A 15,468-nucleotide genomic window follows, 5' to 3' on the forward strand; every position below is an offset into this window, starting at 1 on the left:
GTGCAGTGGTTCTGTAAGTGGACTAATTATCGAGAGAACACGAGATCCAATCCCACCATGGTAGTGCTGGCAATTATAAAAAAGTGACCATGAAGCTGTCGGACTGTCATAAAAACCTAACTTGTTCACGAATGTCTTTTAGGGAAGGAAATTTGCTGTCCTTACCTGGTCTGGCTTATATGTGACTCCAGTAAATTTTTCTATTAAAATGGTAGGCAGAGGAATTTTATGTGTTAAGAATTGATATGATAATATTACATGGTGTATCTTCCAGGCATTTATTCTTTATGGAAAGCAACACTTAACTGCAGTACCGATACTGAACTAGTTACATGGGACATCAATTTTCATGCTTTTTAAATGAATTAATATGAAGAATATAACTATATATGCTTTTGTCAAATTTGCAAAAGGAGTTCTTTAATGGAGAAATTGCCCTTAAGGAAATTAATTTCTATTTGGTAGCACCTTACATTAATTAAAATTTTTGGAAGATGTTTAATTTTAATTCTAGCAATTGATTTACTGGCAGGCTCATTTAAATTTCAGGGCTGAACACACAGAGATTAACCACCAGTTGATTAACAGTTTAAGATTTGTTAAAAGTAAACTGCAGCTTTGTAGAAGATAGGAGTGATCTTATGAGGCTCCACTCCTGGTTTAAAGCCCGATCAAGATGGGAGTGCTGATTGGAGATAGGACTAGAAATTTAGTGAACTATCAGACACACTATAAACAGTGCCATAGCAGATCTGCTAGGATTAAAAAATAGCAAGGGTCCCAAGATCCACTTGTCTGGATGAGCGCAGCTACAAAAACACTCATGAAGCTCAACATCATCCAGGACAGAACAGTACGTTTGATTGCCCCTGGACTCAAAATACACCCCCTCCACCTGTGGCTGAAGTCTACATGATGTACAGGATGCACTGCAGCAACACAGTAAGGTTACTTTGACAGCATCTTGTTCCCCTGAGACCTTTACCACCACAAAGGACAAGAGCAGCATTGTTGTTGGAACACCATCACCTCCAAGCTCTCTCCAAGTCATACATCATCCTGACTTGGACATATATTGCCATTCCTTCACTGCTGTTGGGTCAATACCCAGGAATTCCCTACCTGACACCATTGTGGGAGCACCATCACTGCAAGAACTACAGGGGTTCAAGGAGAAGGCCCACCACCACCTTTTCAGGGCCAGCATCACCCACATCCCAAAAACAAATTTAAAAACACATCTTTGGAGTAACTTTGCAGCCTGGAAAGCCATTTATGGCTTCCCTATGTTTCCTGTTTAATCCAGTTTCCCATCCTGTGCCATTCTTTACCTCTTATTCCATACAATGACATGGAACCTCATCAAAAATGTTATAACATTCCAAGTAGTATCAACTGCATTAACATGTCAGTCGATTTTTAGAAAAATTTCAGCAGGTTAGTTAAACATGACTTGCCTTTCCTGACTCTCCTTTAACAACTTAGGCTTTTCCAAGTGTTCACCCGCCAGGTCTCTTCTACATAGATGTTAAACATATTGGGCTCCAAAAGTCCACATGGAGACACATCCTGGCATAAGTGCTGAGATGTGCCCGCAGGGAACCTCTGTGGCAGACTTTCTAGGGTCATGGAGCCACTTTTTGGGGGCGCAGGCACAGTCCGATCCAAAACACAATCTTATTACATTCTTAAGACATCTCAAAGCACATCACAAACAATGGGAAACTTTTGAAATAAAAGCAGAAAATGCTGGAAACACTCAGCAGGTCAGGCAACATCTGTGGAGAGAGAAACAGAGTTGACGTTTCAGGTTGATGACCTATCATGAGAACAGTTTTGATGAGAGATCATCGATCTGAAATGTTAACTCTGTTTCTCCCTTCACAGATGCTGCCTCACTTGCTGTTTTTATTTCAGATTTCCAACATCCGCAGTATTTTGCTTTTGGGAACTTTTGAAATGCAATCACTGTATTATGTAGGCAAACATGGCAACCAATTTACACACAGCAAGGCTACATTAACAGCAAATGCGATCAACGAACAGCTAATCTGCTTTTGGTGGTGTTGGTTGACAGATGATTGGTCACTAGGAGAATTACCTGCTCTTTTTGTAAAGTGCCATGGGATCTTTTACATCTGCCTGAATTACCGCAACAGATTGGTGAAGGTCTGTTTTAACACCTCACCTGAAAGACAGAGGGAGTTAAATTCGATAACCACCGAATCCGGGCGCGGGGGTCGAGGTGCACGATTATCCCGCGCCCGGTGTTTCCGAAGCAGGCAGCACGTGAGATTCTTGCTGCCAACTCATTTCCATGATTTGTGCGTGCAGCCAGCGCTACCCGCGCTGTTGAGTGGCTGCATGCACCAGCAGGATGCCCAGTATGGGGTGTGGCCAGCACTAGTTAAAGGCAACCTGCACCTCTTAAAGGGAGGTGCACTGTCAATGCAAGCAGTGGAGGATGACAAGTAGACTGGCTGGACCAGCAGGACAGCGTGCACCGAGGTTCTCCTACAACGCACTGGAGGCCTTGGAGGAGGGATGGGTTAATGAAGAGCCAACTTGTACCTGCAGGGTGGCAGGAGACCCTCCAGACACCAACTGCGGAAGTAGGGGGATGAAGTGGCCCTGGAGGTGAATGCCAGGAGCGTTGCACCACACACGTGAATGCCATCTGCAACACAAGTCAACACAGGAAAAAGTTCAATGATTTAACAAAAGTGGTCAAGGTAAGTGATTCCAAATGTTAAATGACACATTCTACCAACCGCAACATTGCTGCACGCACGGCACCCCCGTCACCCACCCACCAACAAACGTTGCCCATCCATACGCAACGCTGCACTTTACATGCTGCATCTCACTCTCACATAGTACCACACTTGCAATCCACACACCCACAACTCACAGGTCACACACACTGGCACTATTCGACCATGACAGGCACATCACCCAAACATCTTGCAGGACACTCAATGACACACTTCCCTCTGTCTTTCACGAGAAGGCAGTGCATAACAGCTGGCAGCAGGAAAGACGCGAGGGAGGACAGGCATGCCTACACGCCCACACCCCCATGGAGGAAACCGTGCTGTGGATTATTGCCCGGGCCGTCGCTGCGGCCTTGGCCATTGGTGCTGCTGGAGGTCCCGACGATGGGGGTCGCTGCATACCTAATCCTCCTTCTCGCTTCTCACATCTCCCTCATCCCACAATCTTTTCTGACTCATGTGCTGCAGATGATGTCAGCATGCACATGTCACTTGCTCCTGTCCCCGCTCCACAACTCAACCCATCTCCCTTTGTCATTGCAGATATCCAAGAACTGAAGCCGACACCATCCGAGGTGGTGGAGGAGGAGGAGGAAGAATCTGATAATGAAGCCACACCGTCACTCGATCTGACACTCGCATCCACCAGCTCAGACACTGACACTGCGCATCCTTTAGAGGTTAGGTCACAGGAGAGATCTGCATGTGGTGAGGCACCAGGCACAAGTGCACAGGAGACTGGGCAGAAGAAATGGATACCACAGGTGCCAGCTCACCAGAGGGCAAAGTTGCACAATGGTTCTGCTGCCGAGGCGTCAGATGTTGACTTCGATGGGCCAGGCTACTGAAGAAGGCTGATGGGCGTACACCACCAAATGCTTGGTGCACTGGAAAGCCTGCCAGAAAGCCTGCACACAATGTCAAGGAGCATGGAGGAGTCCACCTTGAACTTGGCACAGGGCTTTGCGCAAAGCTTGAAGCCCATCCTTACCCACATGGAATGGGTGGTCACCTCCATCAGCACTCCTGTGGAACCCACCATGATGCAACATCTGATGACTAATGTTGCTGCTTCCATTGCAGCACAAACCAATGTCATCAAAGATCTGCATGTTTCAGCTGAAGCTCAGACTGCTGCAACGGAAGCTCAGACTGATGCTACGGAAGCTCAGACTGATGCTACGGAAGCTCAGGCTGCTGCTACGGAAGCTCAGGCTGCTTCTTTGGAAGCTCAGGCTGATGCTATCGTGACTCTGGGTACCGCTGTGGAACGGGGCTTCCAGGGCATCACAGCACTCCAGCAATCTGTTCTCCAGCTGATCACCTGGAGCGCTGATGCACTGACCCGTGCAAGTGGCAGTGGCTCCACGGCAATCGAACCTGCTGTTCTTTCTCCGACCAACAGCATTCCTGCACCCACCCCTGCCACTCCGCCAGTGCCATTGCTGTTGCCTGTCAGCCAGCCAGGCCAGACTGCTGTAGCCCATGCCGAGACGGTGCAGTCTGAAGCCGGGCCCTCCCGGCCCAGAGCTGCTCGAGGTTGTCCTCCAAGGCCACCTGCATGCTCCACAATTGAAGGCCAGCAGCCTTCCCCCAGCCATGCTCCAGCCATTGGGGATGCATCTCGTAGGAGCACTAGGAAAGGAAAAGGCACACGAACGACAGGCACTGAGGGAATGCACAAAGGTGAATAGTGTAATGTTGTATACTTGAGTTAGTGTGTTACTTTATAAATTTGTGTTTGGTGGTGGTTTTTATTTAAGTAATGAGCTGGGGGAGGAAGCAATGTGCAATCATACGGAGGGCGATTTGATGGTCATGTGGGAGTGGACAGGTGGGGAGTGTAGGGCTGTTGGTGACTTGGGAGGCTGTCCTTGCCCTGCTCTGAGGCTGTAGTTGTGGCTGCAGCAATTGACATATCTCTATCACGACCTCTTTGGTGAACCGCAGCCATCAGATGCACTGACCTTCACTCATGTTGAGGTAAGAGTATTGTTCCCTGAAGGCCCTCATGGGATATGGCCTCCTGCTCACTGCCTTGCACCTCCTCCTCCTCCTCGCAGCTTGATCTGCTCTGCGTGGCCTCGCCGCATGCTCTTAGTCATGTTCAATGCCCAGCGGGAGCCCTAGCAGGCCACCCCTGGTTGCCATGAATCTTGTTCAGCACACTGTTGTAAATGACACCAACAGTAATGCAGGACGTGCCAAACTACTCTTTATATACTATAGCAACTCTCTCCAAGTTTAGGAAGCTTTAACAAACACGTACAATTGTACCAGCAGCCAGAAGCAATAATCCAGCAACTAACCTGCAACACCTGCATGGTCCCTTTAAATAGCACTGGTGTGGGGCTCTCCAGGCCGCCTAAGACATTTTCAGCTGTTCGTGGTTCTGACAGTGCATTGGCTGGAGCGTTGAGTGCCAAAACAGTACCTATCTCTTTAAATCAGTGTTGTATACTGATCCAATGCATATTCTCCTTACTTTACATGCTGCCGGTGCGGTGTTCGTTAACTGCGCGTGTGCAACCGCTTTTACCAAGGTGATGTCCAGCGCACGTCGAAGCGTGCACACGCTTTCCGGATGCCATTTTGGGGCCTTAGGAGGCAGCATAGCGCCTAAAAAATGGGCACTACACAGCCCAATTCATAGCCCAGAATCTCCAGCAATGCAGTACGCCCTTAGGGCTGCACTGGTGCTGCAATATATTGAGCATAGTGTTTGCTGCATTGTCAGAGGTGTCAACTTATAAAAAGGACATTAAAATGAGTTCTTGTAAAGTTAATCAAGCCTGAAAACAGTCTCAATAAGTCAATACAAGTGACATTGAATGAAACCAAGGGACCGGTAAAATGCATTATAGTCTATCGAAGTAAAAGGAAGGGCTAAAAAAATCATGCCTATTAGTTTTGTGAGAAGAAATCCATCAAAGTCCAGCATTACAACAATTAATATAATTCGCACCACATGTGTCAGTTTCATGAGAACTTAAATCATTCCTCAAATGCAGTTTCTTTTACTGTAGTCCATTTCATTTTGAAGGAGAGGAAATTACATTCATTGCATGTGGCAGATTTCCAGGATATATTATATATAATTGATTTATACATTCTGAAATGAAAGTAACACTTTGAGTACTGGAGAGTTCCCTTTGCGGGTTATCTGTTACACAAGATCTGAAAAGCTACTTTTCCCGTCTGGATTTAATGGTTTCATAAAAGCTCCAGATTTCAAAATGAATGGCGTTTTTCATAAAGTTTACATGCGAAGGTTGATTTCCCACATGCATGCTCCCAGCATGCAGCCACTCCTCACAATTTTCCATTAAAATTAAATCAGGCAATCGCAAGCCCACTTGCCCCAAATGGACAAAGCAGTCCAGCAATCTCCCAAACTGTGCATCCAGGCAGTCGAGGCTCACAGTGTCAGTACACATTCAAATCATCGACCCTAATGTACATAGTCGACTGATTTAAATATGTCCTTGTTCTCTAACACTCTGGATACTGAGTATCGAGTGCTTATTCCATGAGTGAAAACTGCATGCCAAGCAGTTACAAAGTAACAAGTGGGATATGGAGATTTGGTGCTTAACTATTAGGTTCAAATGCCAAAAGTGAATACTGACCTTAACATGAAGTCCTTAGATAGCTGCTGTAACTTCCAACCTATTGCTGTAATATCATAAAGAAAATTTACTCTAGAATGCATAACAAATATTATTTTATGTACCAAATAGTAAGTTACCAGAAAATTAATTATGGAACCAAATTTAACGTGTTGTTATTACGTCATTTGAATCAGGTCTTGTATATCAAAATATTGGCAATATCCTTTAGTCTTCATCATTCAGCACTGTATTCTAATTCAAACTGCATTAAGACAGATTACTATCAAAGAAACACACCATCATAATGGTAAGAAAAACAGTTCAATATAAATTCACAGTCTGCCACATTATAAATAATTGCAGCTACCTGTATGTGAATGTAAGGCAAGTAATCCACGCTCAGGATGCTGATAAGAAAAGACTTGTGTTTTGCTCTCAGGGATTACAACATTATCTGAACCATTGGATTGGATTGCTGCCTTGCTGCCTTGTTGCTCACTTATAAATATGTATGATCCTCTTACATGTCTCATATCTCCACAATTCGGTACATGTAGTTCCAGTTTGACAAAAGTTCTGGTTTAAAATGCAGGACAATTTCATGCACCAACTCCTTTAGTATGAAGTAAGAGAATAAAGCATCCAAAGAAGATTTTCTGAATCAGTGACTATTTTTATTATATCTATAGGATTGATTATTTAATTTCCTGAACAATATTAATAGGTTTGTTCTATACCATTATTTGGTACTTAGGTCAGTTTTAATACTGAAACTGGTTCTCGAAAAAATCAAGCCATCAGGACCTGTAACATTTCTGTGAATCTAGCTCCACCATGCCCTGAAATAGCAGAAATAATGAGCTCAGTGATATGTTCTCAGTCCATTACATTCTGCACAGTTGTTAATCACTGAAAAAGTATGAAACTGCTATTGAGCAATTTAACAAGCAAACAATCCAAGAATAAATTACATGTCATATATACCCACCTGCCATTGTGGATACTCACTTTGTATTATCTTTATATTCAGTCTGCAGTTTTAACATGTATACTGAGGCTAGTTTAAAGGTCTGGCTCTTGTACTATTATATAATTTCCACATTACAGTTCATTTAAAAAAGTAAACCTGAATGCAGACCGACTGAATGAGAAACCTGTGTAGTTTGCACAGGTAAAGCTCATGTATTTTCTTTCATATATTACTGAAAGCAAGAATAATGATACAGCCACAAACTCATGCAATGCTGCTTCAAACCAACATGATAATTAAGTGAGCATGCAATGCAGAGCAATGCTTACACGGCATTGTAGAAACAAAGAACATGAAGGGGAGGGATAGGAAAGAATAAAGAGAGTGCACCTGTACAGAAAGGTATAGAATGATGAGATTCCCAGTCATCAGCAAATGCTTGGAAGATCAACTCCCCCCCCCGGCCCACCCCACTCCGCTAGGTTTAGGAGAACACATGAAAACCAACAATGCTATATTCGTCACTGTGCCTGCATGTTTCTTTTTTCAATTTGCTTAATTTTACATTTCATTAGCTCCTTCTACTTGCTGTTCCTTGCCTTAGTTCCTGCCTTCCTCTCGCTTTATCACACTCTTCTTATATCGAATGAGTCATCATTGCATTAGTGAAAGTATTTATCCATATTCAAAATACTGAAGTTAATTCATAGTACAGTGGCTCGAATTAGTTTCAGTAGCATGGGTAAGAACTACAAACAGTTTTACTTGGATAGTGCAGAGAAACATCACCAGGTGATTGAGGAAAATGTCGAGGCGTAGAAGAAAGCAACTGGTACAAATTAACTCTGGAAACTGGTACAAATTGATCAGGATTTGTATGCATCTAAGTTGTTCACAAAGAATGTTTTTGAATTAGATGGTATGGTACATAATTCAGGATATGGGATTTATTAGATGTAGATTATGGCCGAAAATTTCCTGGAAAGTTCAGATGTAAGTATGGTGCAAGTGTGGAGTTGCGTTGTTTTTTCTGGGCAAATTCATGCGCAACTCATTTATTGCCATTTTACTTTGCTACAGGCGAATTTCTTCCAACATTTGCTCCCTGGTTCCATCCGCTGCAATACCACTTGGATTATTAACGTAGCCTCATTGTCCCATTTTCCTGTCATTCTCCCCACTATGATAGCGGAGGAAAATTCAGCCCAATGAATTTGGGAAGACAGCAGAACCAGGAACCAGTGCTCAAAACAAAAGTCTCTATTTGGGTCCTAGCCCCATATTGGTTGCAAAAACTTTTTTTTCTGGGCTATCTGTTCAATGGCCTTTTAAATGCCATCTCTGCGAAACCAAATACCCAAGTTCAAGCTGTGACACTTTACCATTTTGAAACATGCCATTTCTCAAAATCTTAAAATTGATCTTCATTACTATCCACTACAAATCCTCATTAACAAAGTTCTTTCGATCTTGCCTTGCTTCTGATATATCTGGGTCACCCTCTGACATTCAATCTAGTTGCACTTCAGCATCCATTTCCTTCAAACAATAATCATAGTTTGTGCTCTCAAGACACGCTTAGCGAGGCTTTTTTGCCCCCTCAGTAATGACCTGAATAAACCCATGTTAGGATCTAAGTTTTGGCTTAAAGGCCATAAAGAAGCAGAAGGTTCTCATTTTCAGAACTCTTAAATATATGAATAACATTTACAGTTCATCACAGCTCCCGAACCCAGACAGCACATTGTGAAAAAAGACAGTAGGACTATGAAATAAGTATTTCAAAAACTTCAGTTGTACAGTGGAGTTTATTATTATTCATAGAATCATCATAGAATAATACAGCACAGAAGGAGGCCATTTGGCCCATCACGCTTGTGCCGGCTCTATGAAAGAGCTATCCAATCAGTCTCATTCCCCTGCTCTTTCCCCATAGCCTCACAAATGTTTCCTTTTCAAGTATTTATCCAATTCCCTTTTGAAAGTTACTATTGAATCTGCTTCCAATACCCTTTCAGGCAGTGCATGCCAGATCATAACAACTCACTGTGTTAAAAAAATTCTCCTCATCTCCCCTCTGGTTCTTTTGCTAATTATTTTAAATCTGTGATCTCCTCAGTCTAGATCCCCCAGAGTGAAAGTTTCTGAGCTGGTCTATAGGACAAATAAGGCACTTGACGAAGGTGACGTAATGGAGGGAGAGAGGGCAGAGGTGCCAGACGTACAAGGGGCAGGATGGCCATGATCAGAATTATTCAGCAACACAAAGGTACTTCCTTCCACCACCTCACTATCATCCTCATCTGCAACATCCTCTACGCCTCATCCCCTTATTGTACAACACCTGTGGAATATGAGGAAATGAGGTAAGTGTGAGCTTGCAGCACCCGGAGTAATCCCTGCAGTTGAAAATTCTTACAAAAGCTGGAGGAAAAAACACACAGCACTTACCTGATGTATCCCAAGAATCTAATTAAGTTGCTGCAAGTTTTTAAATCCGGCAGCAACAAGTTTCTCTGCCACCACCCCCCCACCCTCCCTCTATAATTTACTCCCATGTTACATTGGAGTTGCACTCCTGGCCCACCATTCAATATTTCAATAAGCAGACCCTGTGAATTCCAGCAAGGCCGAAGTCTTACTCTACTGGTGGTCCTGCAGCACAAATGATAACATGGATTTTCAGGGCCCTGACATATACCTTATACATCTCCACTCAGTGTACATATAAAAAACAAATAACATTGTCCCCCATAGAAGGCTTGATGTATGTAGTTAGTGGCCTGGTTCTCCAACTGACAGTTGTTAACAGCTGTTTAGAATTTCCATCCACACAAACAGGCCTTTGACTCTCTCTTTCATTTGTGACATTTTCCTAGGTTACAGGTCCAACTACTGAAATGTACCAATCCATCTACACCACTGTCTGAGCACTAAAATATCATGGATTTGGGAGGTGCTGCCAAAGAAGTCTTAGCATGCTACTGCAGTGCATCCAGTTGTTTGATTTGCTGCAGTAGCTCTATTTTTCCACACAAGATGCCATGCTCATTAATTCTAGAGCTGTCTCGCTTTATTAGATTACCTGCTCAAAGAAACTATCATCTCATGTCTAGCTGACACCTGTGCATGCATTCAATGCTACCTCGTTTTCTTCCCTAATTACTCCATGATTGAACGAAATTCTCCCTTACCGTAATCAAAAGGAGATCATTATCTTTCCATAGCCTCCTTGGGGAACTCATCCAGTTTGTTTACTCATGTACCCAACCTGCTGAATATAAAGAGTCCTAATTAATATATATGAAATAATTAATGTCCTATCTGGAGATATCACAGACCCGTCTTATTCCATCCATTGTCAGTAGGAAACTAATGTTATTGTAACAGTTGAAGCTGATTTTGAGATCCACGCTATGAGAAAGGATATCACTGGAATTCTGACAACTTTTTAAACATAACTAAGGAGGTGCAGATAACCTGACATTTTGAGCATCAGTTGGTTTAGTGAGTCTTAAAAATCACACAAAGTGTTTATAAGTACTTGGTGCTGCCCAAAGAACAGTAACATACCATGAAGAATGTCACAGTGCTGTATTCGGGTGCATTTACACTGCAACTTTAGCGTAGTGGAAGCTGCTACACACCATGCTGAAGTTCTGGTGTAAATCCAATCTGGCTCTGGAACGAAGTGAATCGAGATACTTGGAAGTGGAAGTCTCACTCCATTTCTATTTGACACTGCATGGAGTCTAAAGCCAGTGTGGTGTCAAACCAAGTGTTAAAATAGACTTGTTAGCAAAATTGAAGCCCATGGGATTAAAGGGGCAGTGGCTGCATGAATACGAAATTGGCTAAGGGACACAAAGCAGAGAGTAGTGGTGAGCAATTACTTTTCAGACTGGAGGGAAGTGCCCAGCGGTGTCCCCCGGGGACAGTGTTGGGACCACTGCTCTTTTTGATATATATTAATGACCTGGACTTGGGTATACAGGGCTTCATTTCAAAGTTTGGAGGTGACACAAAACTCAGAAATGTGGTAAACAGTGAGGGGGATAGTAACAAACTTCAGGAGGACATGGACAGACTGGTGAAATGGCAGACATATGGCAGATCAAAGTTAATGCAGGGAAGTGTGATGTGATTCATTTTGGTAGGAAGAGTGAGGAGAAGCAATATAAACTAAATGGTACAATTTTAAAAGGGGTGTAGGAACAGACAGATTTGGGGGTGTACGTATACAAGTCTTTGAAGGTGGCAGGGCAAGTTGAGAACACTGTTAAAAAGGCGTACGGGATGCTTGGCTTTATAAATAGAGGCATAGAGTACAAAAGCAAGGAAGTTATGCTGAACATTTATAAAACACTGGTTAGGCCCCAGCTGGAGTACTGTGGCCAATTCTGGGCACCACACTTCAAGAAGGATGTCAAGGCCTTAGGGATGGTGCAGAGGAGATTTACTAGAATGAACATAAGAACATAAGAAATAGGAGCCGGAGTAGGCCAATCGGCCCCTCGAGCCTGGTCCGCCATTCAATAAGATCATGGCTGATCTGATCCTAACCTCAAATCTAAAGAACACAAGAAGTAGGAACAGGGCCCGGCCACTCAGCCCCTGGGCCCACTCCGCCACCCACAGGGCCTTGACCGATCCGAACTCAGCTTCATGTCCAATTTCCTGCCCGCTCCCTGTAACCCCTAATTCCCTTTACTTCGAGGAAACTGTCTATTTCTGTTTTAAATTTATTTAATGATGTAGCTTCCACAGCTTCCTGGGGCAGCAAATTCCACAGACCTACTACCCTCTGAGTGAAGAAGTTTCTCCTCATCTCAGTTTTGAAAGAGCAGCCCCTTATTCTAAGATTATGCCCCCTAGTTCTAGTTTCACCCATCCTTGGGAACATCCTTACCGCATCCACCCGATCAAGCCCCTTCACAATCTTGTATGTTTCAATAAGATCGCCTCTCATTCTTCTGAACTCCAATGAGTAGAGTCCCAATCTACTCAACCTCTCCTCATATGTCCACCCCCTCATCCCCGGGATTAGCCGAGTGAACCTTCTTTGTACTGCCTCGAGAGCAAGTATGTCTTTTCTTAAGTATGGAGACCAAAACTGTATGCAGTATTCCAGGTGCGGTCTTACCAATACCTTATATAACTGCAGTAATACCTCCCTGTTTTTATATTCTATCCCCCTAGCAATAAAAGCCAACATTCCATTGGCCTTCTTGATCACCTGCTGCACCTACATACTAACTTTTTGATTTTCTTGCACCAAGACCCCCAGATCCCTTTGTACTGCAGTACTTTCCAGTTTCTCGCCATTAAGATAATAACTTGCTCTCTGATTTTTCCTGCCAAAGTGCATAACCTCACATTTTCCAATATTGTATTGCATCTGCCAAATCTCCGCCCACTCACCCAGCCTGTCTATATCCCCTTGTAGGTTTTTTATGTCCTCCTCACTCTCTACTTTCCCTCCCATCTTTGTATCATCTGCAAACTTTGATATGTTACACTCGGTCCCCTCCTCCAAATCGTTAATATAGATTGTAAAGAGTTGGGGACCCAGCACCGCCCCTTGTGGAACACCACTGGCTACTGGTTGCCAGTCTGAGAATGAACCATTTATCCCAACTCTCTGCTTCCTGTTAGATAACCAATCCTCCACCCATGCCAGAATATTACCCCCAATCTAGTGATTCTTTATCTTGAGCAATAATCTTTTATGTGGCACCTTGTCGAATGCCTTCTGGAAGTCCAAATACACTACGTCCACTGGTTCCCCTTTATCCACCCTGTACGTTATGTCCTCAAAGAACTCAAGCAAATTTGTCAGACATGACTTCCCCTTCATAAAGCCACGCTGACTTTGTCCTATTAAATTATGTTTATCCAAATGTTCTGCTACTGTCTCCTTAATAATAGACTCCAAAATTTTACCCACCACAGATGTTAAGCTAACTGGTTTATAATTTCCAGTCTTCTGCCTACTACCCTTTTTAAATAAGGGTGTTACATTAGCAGTTTTCCAATCTGCCGGGACCTTTGCTGAGTCCAGAGAATTTTGGAAAATTATTATCAAAGCACCCACAATCCCTACTGCCACTTCCCTCAAGACCCTAGGATGTAAGCCATCAGGTCCAGGGGATTTATCCGCCTTGAGTCCCATTATTTTACTGAGTACCAATTCCTTAGTGATTTTAATCGTATTTAGCTCCTCCCCCCCTAGAGCCCCCTGTTTGTCCAGTGTTGGGATATTCTTCGTGTCCTCTACCGTAAAGACTGAAACAAAATATTTGTTCAGCATCTCCATGTTTCCCACCATTAATTTCCTGGTCTCATCCTCTAAGGGACCTACATTTGCCTTAGCCACCCTTTTTCTTTTTATACAACGATAGAAACTCTTGCTATCTGTTTTTATATTTTTTGCTAATTTATTTTCATAATCTATCTTCCCTTTCTTAATCAATCCTTTCGTTACTTTTTGCTGTCTTTTGAAGACTTCCCAATCTTCTATCCTCCCACTAAGTTTGGCTACCTTATATGTCCTTGTTTTTAGTCGGATACTATCCTTAATTTCTTTACTTAGCTACGGATGGCTGTCATTTCTTTTACACCCTTTTTTCCTCAGTGGAATATCTAATTTTTGAAAGTTGTAAAATAACTCCTTAAATGAGCACCACTGCTCATGTACCGTCTTACCCTTTAATCTATTTTCCCAATCCACTTTAATGAATTCCGCTCTCATACCATCATCGTCTCCTTTGTTCAAGAATGGTGTCAGAGATGAAAGAATTCTTTTATGTAGAGACTGGAGAAACTGGGGTTGTTCTCCTTAGAGCGGAGAAGGCTAAGGGGAGATTTGATAGCGGGATTCACAATCATGAAGGGTTTTGATAGAGGTAAATATGGAGAAACTGTTTCCTAAGGCAAAAGAGTCAGTAACAGAGGACAAAGATTTAAGCTGAGCGGCAAAAGAACCAAAGGCACATGAGGAAAAAAATGTTTACGCAGCGAGTTGTTATGATCTGGAATGCACTGCCTGAAAGGGCGGTGGAAGCAGATACAATAATAACTTTCAAAAGGGAATTGAATAAATATTTGAAGTGGAAAAATGTGCAGAGCTATGGGGAAAGAGCAGGGGTGTGGGACTAAATGGATAGCTCTTTCAAAGAGCCGACACAGGCACGATGGGCTGAACGGCCTCCTCCTGTACTGTATCATTCTATGATTCTGTGATGAAAACATCCAGAGGGTACCTTGAACCTCTGGAACATATTTTATACCTGTCTTCAGTAAATTTAAAAGTTTAGAGGGTTTGAATGCTACTACCTGAATCATTAGGATAGTACCTTTCTCCTGGGCAGTAGAATTCAAGTCACTCAACAGCATAAACAGGGTTTTGCCTGTAGCCACTAATTAGTGAAACTATCTATATTCTACAGTGCCCACTGGAAGTCTTAAAGGGAACCAATAGACATAATGTGGTCATACTCCATGGTCACCCAGGTGCGCACTGCGTGAAAAATGATTTTTTTTCTGGGCCACAGAATGGACATGCAGACAGGATATCAAGAATTGATTTAAAGTGGCTAAAGTACTGATTTAAAACCATTGTGCCATGCAGTACTGACTTACCCAGGTCTCCAATGGTACCAAGGATTCCTAAATACAGTGCCTTCCACTGGGGATGCTCACCCACCACAACTGATAAAATCTTCCGCCAGGGCGATCTTGGTAGAAGCAGAGGCAAGGAAGTTGAAAGTGCGCAGCAGTATAGAATAAAAAGGAAATCCCTCCATACAGAATGGAATGACACAGCATGGAACTTCTGAGAGATGGCTCAAGTTATGAACTGGAGGTGCCCAAGAGAAGGTTCAGGATCTCCTGCTGGTGAGCAGCTCTGTCTGAATAGGGGTGAGATCGAACAGTCCTTCTGTAGTTCTTTGAGTCATCTTGATACACCAAACAGAGTTAGGGCTAAATGCGGATTTTAATTTGTGGGTGGGATTTGGTGGCAGAACAGATGTAATGACAGGATATCCAGGTGGCCAACATCCCTGGCGACATCCAGCTGTCCTGCCACCACCCAGCACCTCTTTGACTCAGT

Source organism: Heptranchias perlo, chromosome 12 (assembly GCF_035084215.1).
Source record: "Heptranchias perlo isolate sHepPer1 chromosome 12, sHepPer1.hap1, whole genome shotgun sequence".
In the NCBI taxonomy this organism is placed as follows: Eukaryota; Metazoa; Chordata; class Chondrichthyes; order Hexanchiformes; family Hexanchidae; genus Heptranchias; species Heptranchias perlo.